Here is a 12272-nt window from a genome sequence, read left to right on the forward strand (position 1 = left end):
TTGCATGTTTTTCTATTGGCTTTATTCTATTTCATGACTGTATTCTGTGGGCTGTAGGATCCACCGGTACAGAACAAACGAAATATTTCATTCTTGTGAACTGAAAAATATTATTCCATGCCGAGAATAGAAAACCGAGAATAGAAAATGAACTTTTTTCTGGTGCCGAGTAATAATGAAGTGTGTTGAGCGGGCCAAACAGATTCTATGGGAAGGGGGGAGAACAATTTTGAGGTGGGACAGAATTATTATTATTCCTTGAAATATTTTACTCGAACAAACAATATTGTGCAGAACCTGGAAAATATATTTTATTGTGCTCGGAGCTTCGGATAATGCCTCGGCGCGTTAATTGACTGGAGTGATTTGTTTTTTTTTCATTTATTTAAATCATTCGTGTAATCTTTATGTTGTATTTGTCGATTTTTCCTCTCTATGGCCTTTTCATCTTAGATGTAATCCTTTGCACTGAATTTTTTTCAGTACTTTTCATCAGATTTTATTGCTTTTTTAATTGATTGTTTTTTTTTATTTACTTAATTGTATTTTATGCTTTTTTCTTTTTGCATACAGTTAGTCTTTTCTTTGGAAGCCTTTTAACGAATTCTATTTTCTCTTTGCGATTTAAGATTAAACTTTCTTTGCTTCCTAAATATGAATAACGAAATTTATGAGCATTTTAGTATTATTATAATTCTTCCGAGATGTTATTATTATTATTATTATTATTATTATTATTATTATTATTATTATTATTATTATTATTATTACGGCAATGTAAGAAAGGGTCAAGGCGAAAAGTCCCAAACTTAGCTACAATAATTACGCGCACTGTACCTTATATGAAGGCCAGTGGTGAGAAACGCTACCAACTCGGTAGACGACGTGGAGTTAATACCTGTTGACTATTGTTATCACAGATCCAGAATTTTGACACAGCATTTTATTATGGAGATTCGCCAATACTCAGTAGTAAAAAGGAAGAAGTAATTAGCCAATAAATGTTTAAAAAAAAGCGAACATACAGCAGGTATAAAAGGAAAAGGTAAATACAAAAATAAAGTTCAAACAAATAGGAATAATTAACTGTCACCCAATTAAGACCACACAGAGAGAGAGAGAGAGAGAGAGAGAGAGAGAGAGAGAGAGAGAGAGAGAGAGAGAGAGAGAGAGAGTTTTATCATGCGTATAAGAATAGTTGCAAGTCTTTTCCCGTGTAGAGACTTGAACTTAATAATTGCCTGTTAGAGAGAGAGAGAGAGAGAGAGAGAGAGAGAGAGAGAGAGAGAGAGAGAGTAGTTTTATCATGTGTATAAGAATGTTTGCAAATCTTTTTCCGTTTTATCGGATTCGGGCACAGTTCACACACCTGCGCTTCAGTTCTCACCTGCAACTCTTTACCATTTGAACAATTGTCAGGGGAGTTTTAATCCTGCACGAGAGACATTTTTCAGGCATTTCACTGAATTGCGAGTTTTTTTTTTTTTTTTTTTTTTTTTTTTTTGTTTTTTTTTTTTTGTCCCAGCCGGGCTTGCTTGCTGTGCTTAATTGCTTTGTAGCGATTTCCGAAGAGCTGTTTCACTAGAGATTATTATTATTATTATTATTATTATTATTATTATTATTATTATTATTATTATTATTATTATTATTATTATTATTATTATTATTATTTAGAGCAGACAAAGTCGAAAATACCATTAATCTAAAATGCAAGTTTTCACAAGTTAGAAAGGCCTTATGGAAAACCAAAATAAAAGAAAAAAAGATACAGCGTTTAAATAAATATAAAGAAACATGAATATATGCGTAGATAAACACCAGTGCAAATCGGAACATGTAAATATCACAGTCACTGAATATAGTCAGATGGCTTGGTTAAGCAAACCTTCACCGGGCCTTTCTTGTTTCTAGAAGGTGAAAGGAATTGTGTGTGTGTGTGTGTGTGTATGTGTGTGTGGGGGGGCTAGTTGATTAGGATCTCCCCCCCCTTGATTCGGCTTTGAAGGGAGGAATATAAAAAATAATTTGGTTTGTCTTGTATCATCCCCAGCCCCTCTGAGGGGAAACATAAAAAAAAATAAAAAGAACTAAAAATAAGAGAAAATGTGAGTCTCTTTCCTGATACGTTAGAAATTACCATGATCCAGACTCTTTCATGTGTGATTGGCTACCCAGGACGCTGAGAAGAAATAGGAACCTCTGTAATAGGTATTCTAGTGCAAGGGATGAGACTCTCTCCTCTCTCTCTCTCTCTCTCTCTCTCTCTCTCTCTCTCTCTCTGAGTTTTTAAAATTCGGATGATGTAACACTGAGTGGTTCATAATTTCCACAGACCCCCCCCCCACCCCCCCCCCCCTCTCTCTCTGCTCTCTCTCTCTCTCTCTCTCTCTCTCTCTCTCTCTCTCTCATCATGCCAGGTGTTGGAAGTTGATAATGAGTGCCATCATTTCCAAATTTTCTCTCTTCCTTTCTCTCTCTCCCCCTTTCTTCTTTCTGCTCTCCCCTGTGCAGTGGCAGAAAAAAATTATATACTTACGTAAAGATGAAAGGCTGGAAGGGGTAGGTACCAGAAAGAGCTAAAATCCATATCCAGTACTTTTGGAAGAGACTTGCTGAGTCGCCTCAAGGGAGGGACACCATTGTTATGTAGTGGATTATGAAAGGTGATTACTCACTCACTGGAGTGCGTCAGTACTTCTGTGTTTGTTGCTTGTAATGTTGTCATTATTATCATTGACCATTGTTTGAATGTTTTAATGTAGGTTGTTTATTTTATTATTAATATATTTATAATTATATATTAATAATATTAATATTATATATTATATATTTATAATACAAATATACAATACAACATACATACATACATACATACATACATACATGCATGCACGCATACACACATACGTATGTGTACATATATTTATATATGTATATATAGTCATTTACCTTCTTAAAAGGTGTTCACAGAGCAAAACAACTGTCATTGCCACATTTATAGCATCAGCAGTTCAGTCATGGCTGATCTGTTCTTTAAAACTCCCAAAACATCAGCCACATCTTACACCTATGCAGACACCTCATCAGCAACATGCCGAAACCCCTGTGTATACAATGCACGATTCATCCCTATGCTGTGTGCATTCTCACACTTCCAGGACCTAAGGACTTTAGGAGCAGCCCTTTCCACTTCTGAATGACTTACCGTTCTCATCAACCTTTCATAGTCCAATCTTTTCACATGACTGAGCCATCTGATTCATCCTTTCCCCAAAGCTAAGCTTTCTACTACTTCTGCATCACTTTACATTTCCTGCCTTCTCATTACTTCTTACGCTGCATATGTTTCAAACTGTGCCTTTCTTTTGCCTTTATCATCTACATTTCATTTCATTTCATCAGACGGGGTTGGTTCAACAATACAATTTTAAAATTGCACCCTTGACTTCCATAGACAATTCAAGTCTTCCTCCAATCTTTTGCAAATACCCCGCTATCTTCCTTGCGTTAGTACCTATTTTGGTGTCAAGTCTTTTCTTGCCCTACCATCATGTGATATATTTACTCCCAAATACATGTAATCGCTTTCATTCTTCCAGCGTCCATATTCATATTTATTCCGACATCATCCTGGTTTCAGTTTACCCCATAACCTTATTCTTCCTAACATATTCTCTTAGCCCTCTCATTTTGTAAACTTTACCAAACTTTTTCTATTCATCATCTTCTGAATTGACCCTTTTATGGTCTAGACAGTCACTTGCAAACATTCTCAACCATATGCTAACTTTCCCACTCTTATGTCGTTCAGTTATGTCTTGGCTATGTTCCTCATTCAAACACTTCCAAATACCCACTCCACCCGCCAAGGATGTATTCGCCTTAACAGCACCTCTATATGAATAACTTATTCACAGATACATTCGTTCATTAACGCTTCTTTCTGTATTTACTTTTCTTTCTTGTGAAACAACTTTTCATTCTCCTCAAAATGTTCTTGCTCACCTTCTTCCCTCTGTTTTTGTTGTGTGAAGAACCAAACCACCTCTTTGGTTAGGTGATTGACGTGACCTCATTTAATATACCTAATGCAGGTTTGAATCCTGCTATGAGCGTCAGAATTTCTTCATTTGTTAAGAGCCATTGTGGTTATTACAATTATATACGTTTATAGTAGAGAAGTACCCAGTAGATTCTCTACCCGTCTATCTACGTGTCGGTCTATCTGTATGCGCAGTATGTTATGATGATATTAGTAAATGACGAAAAAAATTAATAAATAAGTTTATTGTTATTATAGTCCCCGTATAGCCATATAGCTGTTTCATTGTTTACCGTCTCTGTAATGACAACATAATGATAACAACAGAAGTAACCATGACGGTAACAACGACGAAAACAGCCATATTAATTAATAAATAATATAATAATAATAATAATAATAATAATAATAATAATAATAATAATTATTATTAATAATAATAATTCTTATAATAATAATAATAATAATCATGCGGAACGGAAACAGGACTCTCATCTCCGAAAAGGCGATCCGTCACCACGAAATGATTTGTTTACTAAATCCCGGGTCTAGGGATAATCAGCTCTAGGCGGCCGAGGGGAAGGAGACTGATTGCGTTTTCATGTCACCTGTTTTGTCCTTTTCTTCGTTTGTTCCTTTCTTTGATATCTTTTAGATTGTTTTGCCGCCGCCTCTTTTTTTCTGTTGGTTTGAGTCGGCGTTAAAAACAGAATCCATTACGCAGCACAAGAAAAACTTACCTGGTCGATGAAGCAGATAACTACTTATTAACTAAACACCACTATATATTTAGCTCTCTACTTTATAAATAAATTATGTTTATTTTTCCACTGAAAGCCATTTTCCAATTATCCGTGTGATTGGGGGCGGGGTGGGTGGGTGGGGGTGAATTCCCTTCTTACAAAAGTCGACAACGTTAGTCTTTGTCCTCACGTAGCAGGAGCGAGTTTCCAGGAATAATTCCCAGGTTTATGAGAGTTTTAGTAGCCCCTTGGGAAATATAATTCGTGTGGTTTGTTCATCGCAAAGAAAGTCTAACCTTTCTTTTTCTCATGAAATGCAGATTCTTGACTTTTGTAAAATGGTACCCTCTTCCAAAGACCCTGTGATCTGTTCGGGTTAGGAAGATCTACTTGAATCGATGAAGCTTCGATGTCTAATCTTTCATCATTCCATGAAATGTCGAGACGTGCTTTCTTTATAAAATTTTAGTCTTTTTATTTATTTATGTTTTCAAGTCGAGAAATGTTAACCTTATCCTTTTTTCAATATTCGTTCGTTGATTTCGATCCTGTTTGCAAGTCGAGGTAAGATGTAATTCTGAAATTCAATTTGGCTTTGATGCTAAATAGAATTAATTAATGTGGTTCATTACCCCGACAGAAAAAGACTCATTTCCATTTCAAGCTGTTTTATGAACTGAATTTATTTGCAAAGCAAAGAATTGGAAAACATAATTGTTTATTTTATCTATATTTTATTGTTCTCCAGGGTGGGAAACCTAGCAGGAAGATATGTATTTTATGTGGAACTCGCTGGAAATCCAAACCGAAGACCAAACGAATCATGTAAATTATAATGCAATAAACCAAATCCCCTATGATTATTTCCCATGTATGAACAATTCGCCGAGATATTTTTAGAATTTATGCAGAGTTCTAAATGTTCAAAATCCCTTTTGAGATGTTATTTGCCGGAAGTTCTAGAAAAATCCAAATTTTCTGAGCTGTTACTTTTACGAGAAGTTCTGCCAAGATCTAAAGGAAGTACCGGAAGTTCTGCTAAATCAAAAGTTTCGAAGTTTTTCTGAGATGTTACTTGTACTGGAAGCTCTGCAAAGATCCAAGATTCCAAATCTTTCTATTCACTCGAACTGGAAGTTCAGCAAAGACCCAAAGTTTCAAACTTTTGAGATGTTATTCCCATTGGAAGCTCTGCAATGATGAAAAGTTTCCGAGTTTTTCTAAGATGTTGCTTATTCTGGAAGTTCTACAAAGATCCAGGTTTCCAGATATTTCTATTTCCTCGTACTGGAAGTTCTGCAATGATCCAGGGTTCCAGACCTTTCTATTTCCTCGTACTGGAAGTTCTGCAATGATCCAGGGTTCCAGATATTTCTATTTCCTCGCACTGGAAGTTCTGCAAATATCCAGGGTTCCAGACCTTTCTATTTCCTCGTATTGGAAGTTCTGCAATGATCCAGGGTTCCAGATATTTCTATTTCCTCGTACTGGAAGTTCTGCAAAGATCCAGGGTTCCAGATATTTCTATTTCCTCGTACTGGAAGTTCTGCAAAGATCCAGAGTTCCAGACCTTTCTATTTCCTCGTACTAGAAGTTCTGCAATGATCCAGGGTTCCAGATATTTCTATTTCCTCGTACTGGAAGTTCTGCAAAGATCCAGGGTTCCAACTCTTTCTATTTCCTCGAATTGGAAGTTCTGCAAAGATCCAGCTTTCCAGATATTTCTGTTTCCTCGTACTGGAAGTTCAGCAAAGATCCAGGGTTCCAGATATTTCTATTTCCTCGTACTGGAAGTTCTGCAATGATCCCGGGTACTGGACGTTCTGCAAAGATCCAGTTTTCCAGATATTTCTATTTCCTCGTACTGGAAGATCCAGGGTTCCAGACCTTTCTAATTCCTCGTACTGGAAGTTCTGTAAAGATCCAGGGTTCCAGACATTTCTATTTCCTCGTACTGGAAGTTCTGCAAAGATACAGCTTTCCAGACATTTCTATTTCCTCGTACTGGAAGTTCTGCAATGATCCCGGGTACTGAACGTTCTGCAAAGATCCAGTTTTCCCAGATATTTCTATTTCATCGTACTGGAAGATCCAGGGTTCCAGACCTTTCTAATTCCTCGTACTGGAAGTTCTGCAAAGATCCAGTTTTCCAGATATTTCTATTTCCTTGTACTGGAAGTTCTGCAAAGATCCAGTTTTCCAGATATTGCTATTTTCTCTTACTTGAAGTTCTGCAAAGATCCAGGGTTCCAGACATTTCTATTTCCTCGTACTGAAAGTTCTGTAATGATCCCGGGTACTGGACGTTCTGCAAAGATACAGCTTTCCAGAAATTTCCATTACCTCGTACTGGAAGTTCTGCAAAGATCCAGGATTCCAAACCTTTCTATTTCCTTGTACTGGAAGTTCTGCAAAGATCCAGGGTTCCAAACCTTTCTATTTCCTCGTACTGGAAGTTCTGCAAAGATCCAGGGTTCCAAACCTTTCTATTTCCTCGTACTGGAAGTTCTGCAAAGATCCAGGGTTCCAAACCTTTCTATTTCCTCGTACTGCAAGTTCTGCTAAGATCCAGGGTTCCAACTCTTTCTATTTCCTCGTACTGGAAGTTCTGCAAAGATCCAGTTTACCAGATATTTCTATTTCCTCTTACTGGAAGTTCTACAAAGATCCAGGATTCCAGACATGTCTATTTCCTCGTACTGGAAGTTCTGCAATGATCCCGGGTACTGGACGTTCTGCGAAGATCCAGCTTTCCAGAAATTTCCGTTACCTCGTACTGGAAGTTCTGCAAAGATCCAGGGTTCCAAACCTTTCTATTTCTTCGTACTGGAAGTTCTGCAAAGATCCAGGGTTCCAAACCTTTCTATTTCCTCGTACTGGAAGTTCTGCAAAGATCCAGGGTTCCAAACCTTTCTATTTCCTCGTACTGGAAGTTCTGCAAAGATCCAAGGTTCCAAACCTTTCTATTTCCTCGTACTGGAAGTTCTGCAAAGATCCAGAGTTCCAAACCTTTCTATTTCCTCGTACTGGAAGTTCGGCAATGATGCAGGGTTCCAAACCTTTCTATTTCCTCGTACTGGAAGTTCTGCAAAGATCCAGGGTTCCAAACCTTTCTATTTCCTCGTACTGAAAGTTCGGCAATGATACAGGGTTCCAAACCTTTCTATTTCCTCGTACTGGAAGTTCTGCAAAGATCCAGGGTTCCAAACCTTTCTATTTCCTCGTACTGAAAGTTCGGCAATGATGCAGGGTTCCAAACCTTTTTATTTCCTCGTACTGGAAGTTCTGCAAAGATCCAGAGTTCCAAACCTTTTTATTTCCTCGTACTGAAAGTTCGGCAATGATACAGGGTTCCAAACCTTTCTATTTCCTCGTACTGGAAGTTCTGCAAAGATCCAGGGTTCCAAACCTTTCTATTTCCTCGTACTGGAAGTTCTGCAATGATACAGGGTTCCAAACCTTTCTATTTCCTCGTACTGAAAGTTCTGCAAAGATCCAGGGTTCCAAACCTTTCTATTTCCTCGTACTGGAAGTTCTGCAAAGATCTAGGGTTCCAAACCTTTTTATTTCCTCGTACTGGAAGTTCTGCAATGATACAGGGTTCCAAACTTTCTATTTTCTTGTACTGGAAGTTCTGCAAAGATCCAGGGTTCCAAACCTTTCTATTTCCTCGTACTGGAAGTTCTGCAATGATATAGGGTTCCAAACCTTTCTATTTCCTCGTACTGGAAGTTCTGCAAAGATCCAGGGTTCCAAACCTTTCTATTTCCTCGTCCTAGAAGTTCTGCAATGATCCAGAATTCCAAACCTTTCTATTTCCTCGTACTGGAAGTTCTGCAAAGATCCAGGTTTCCAGATATTTCTATTCCTCGTCCTGGAAGTTCTGCAAAGATCCAGGGTTCCAGACCTTTCTATTTCCTTGTACTGAAAGTTCTGCAAATATCCAGGGTTCCAGACCTTTCTATTTCCTTGTACTGAAAGTTCTGCAAAAATCCAGGGTTCCAGATATTTCTGTTTCCTCGTTCTGGAAGTTCTGCAGCAAAGATCCAAAATCTGCACGTCTTCGGTATACGGGTTGCGAAATGTGGCCATTATGACGACGCCGATGTTAATTATCTACAATTATGACGCCCGGAGCGGTCGGAACGAAATCGATAATTAATTACAGCGTGAGTGGCAAGGACCCACTTGAAAAGGTTCCGCAATTTAAAGGCTTAGGACGTCCGACGGCGTCCCTTTCCTACAACAACCAACTCTCCCCCCCCCCATCTCCACCCCGCCCCACCGACATCCCCAGGACCGTCAGTCGGGACAAGACTCCACGCTCAAAGAAATTATTTATATACGCATTTAAGACGAATGTCGAAGCATTTGGGAAGGGCCATGGCGAATGTCTGAACGTCAGATGAAGCTTTATTGTTATTTAATGTTCCGCACGTGTATGGTGGCGATGCACGACGGAAGGCAGTGTTTTGAGAGAGAGAGAGAGAGAGAGAGAGAGAGAGAGAGAGAGAGAGAGAGAGAGGGGGGGGGGGGTGGGTTGGCAGCCGCAGCAGCAGCAGTAGGGACATCCATTAAGCATGCATTAGGCGTAGCTAATATTGCTTAAAAGAACCGAGACTAAATGCAGCTCCTCGTTATAATTACGTACGTAACTCATGTTCAAGGTCAGGCAGGCACCTTTGATTATGTATAGATCTATATGTTTATCTATCTGCCTAGTGTGCCCTAGAAGTTAGAAGCTAAGAATAGCGTATTTCACTTCCAGTAAGGTAGGTGAGCTGATAAATCCAAAATGCCAGTGTGTATATAGACATGTGTGCAAATAAGATTGGTAAATATTTGGGGAAATATTTGAGGAGGAAAGGTGTGAAAACATTTGACTGAAATAAACATCTTGTATTTATTTTGCCATAAATGTAATTGAATTTGCTTTGTTCCTTTACATATCTGTTATTTCCTTGTAATTTCCCTTCTCTGCTTTTTCTTTTTATACATACATTTAATTGATGAGAATGCTGCCCTTTGGATTACAGTGTCAAATACATTGAACTATTATGATCGTCGGTTATTTATATTTTTGTTGTGATTTTTGATACATTAGACTTTAGTCTGTGTGATGCATATTTTTATGCTTTTCATTGAAATCCTTATTTACTCCTAAATATCCTTCCTATTGGTTGTAATTTATAGATTACAGAGGCTTTGGTTCGTTATACAACTCTGTGATTTTCATGCATATAAGTTTTGCTGGTTTGTGAATCGTTAGTACGATATGTATAATTATATATATATAGATAGATAGATAGATAGATAGATAGATAGATAGATAGATAGATAGATAGATAGATAGATATTGGAAATCAATTTCTTGGTAGGAAAAGATGAGGATGATATACAAAAAATCTAATTTTGTTTGCGACCTGCGTGTGTGTGTGTGTGCACACGTGTATGTGGAAAGATAGATATTCGTTCATCCATGCACAGATCTCATTTTTTTTCATATTTTAGAAGCATTTAGATTTGCTCTTCCTTCTGGAAACAGAGGAAAAAAAATGGACAATTTTATTTTCATTCTCCGTTTTCCCCCCAACGTTCCTTCTCGTCTGATCCTCTGAAGTTCGCGTTCATCCTTTTTCTGGTTTTATCTTTTATCTGCGTGCTGCATTTTTCGTGGCTCCCCATTTTGCTTTTTGCTGTGCACTTGGCTTACCGTTTATCACGATTTTTTAAGCATCCTCCCCGTCATCATTTTTCCCTTCATTTCGAATGTCTCTATTATTTTTCTATCACTTTCTGTCATTTCCTCTCAGTTTGATTTTCCTGCTACTTTTATCATTTTATCATTTCCTGCCTTGATAATCATTTCCCTGATTGCAATGTAATGATCAATCTCGTCAGTTTCATTATCTCTTGATTTATTTTTAATCCCTTTGACTTTCCACGCTTCTCGTCAACTTCACTTGCATGTCGACTTTCAATCATTACAGTTGGACGGGGATCATTTATTTACTTATATATGTTTGTTTGTTTGGTTTCTGTCTCTCTGTCTCTGTCTGTGTCTCCTCAAGATTCCTGGAAAAAATAATAATGAATTTGAGATGAATTATGAGTTAATTAGCTATTTAGAAGGTTCCAGATTCAGGGTTTATGATTTATTTCCGCCACCGTTGCCAGATCGTCATTTTAACTGTTATTTTTTGTATTTAAAAAATAAAGGCCTGACGAACGATGTAACTGAATATTATGAATCTATATGATGGAATAGCTTGTCATGCCTTCCATTGAATAATTCTTTCATATTCTGTTTCAGTGATCTCTATAGCCTGCCTTCCTTGTAGAGGCACGTTTATCGATACCCTCGCTGTTAAACCCTATTCTGCTTCCTTGAATTAATTGCTGATTGTTTTTTATTCTTCCTGGGCCACAGAAAGATCGCTTGGTCTTTTGTACGAAAGGCCAATTAAATAATAATAATAATATATAATAATAATAATAATAATAATAATAATAATAATAATAATAATAATATTAATAATAATAATAAATAATAATAATGTCGAATTATTTTGGGTTTGGCGAAGGTATGAACCTTGAGGTCCATTTTGGTTTGAATTATCTGATAAACTTCTGTTATTTTATCCTTATATATATATATATATATATATATATATATATATATATATATATATATATATATATATATGTGTAGAGAGAGAGAGAGAGAGAGAGAGAGAGAGCTTCTGCGAAACTTACTCAGTTGCTGATATTGGTCTTTCCTTCATTCCACTTTTCATCCCCCATATAATCTTATCTTAGTCTTTCATTGTCACGTTTTGTTTAGAAGATGCAATATTTAGTTGGTGGATATCCTTTTTCTTGAATTATTAGGTTTTGTTTTTTTAGGATATAATTTTTCGCTGATAGTTATTTTAGCTATCCCATGTTCACGAACTGAAAGAGTTCTTTGCTGAATCAAAGCGGAAGGAAGAAGCTTCCTCTTAAAAATCTCCGTCTCTAAGGACGAGAGAAGACGATGTTTTTCTCTCATCTGCGGAAGCGAACCTTTAAGTGGCTTCGTCTGGACCGATTTGACTTTTTTCGTTTTCTGTACCTTTTATATATCACCGTTGTCCCCTATAATTTTTCTAATGATTGCACGATTGTCCTCTTTTTTTGTTTTTTTTTTTTTTTTTTTTTTTTTTTTTTTTCCCGCTGGAAATAACAAAATTGTTCTTCGCTCTTCCCCCAACTCCATGATTGATTTTGGAGTGATATTTACCTTTTTATCATTTTCGGGCGTCCTTCCTTGTTTTCTAAAATGTGGTGTAATTTTTTTTCCAGTTTGAAAAAACTTATCTATTTTGCCTCATCATTATGAAGATAAGCTTTTTGGACTTGTTTTTTTTTTTTCTCTCTCTCTCTCCGTTCCTTAATGGTAGGTAACATGACTTTTATTACCTTTGGCGAAAGACGATGTGTTT

General features: G+C 37.0%; 1 protein-coding gene across 5 annotated transcripts in view; it reads left to right on the forward strand.

Annotated features, from left to right (window-relative positions):
• The window catches only part of LOC135211992 (rabphilin-3A-like), a 454956-nt gene that overhangs the window by 50457 nt on the left and 392227 nt on the right, over positions 1-12272 (forward strand). The window lies entirely within an intron of this gene.

Source organism: Macrobrachium nipponense, chromosome 40 (genome assembly GCF_015104395.2).
Source record: "Macrobrachium nipponense isolate FS-2020 chromosome 40, ASM1510439v2, whole genome shotgun sequence".
Lineage (NCBI taxonomy): Eukaryota > Metazoa > Arthropoda > Malacostraca > Decapoda > Palaemonidae > Macrobrachium > Macrobrachium nipponense.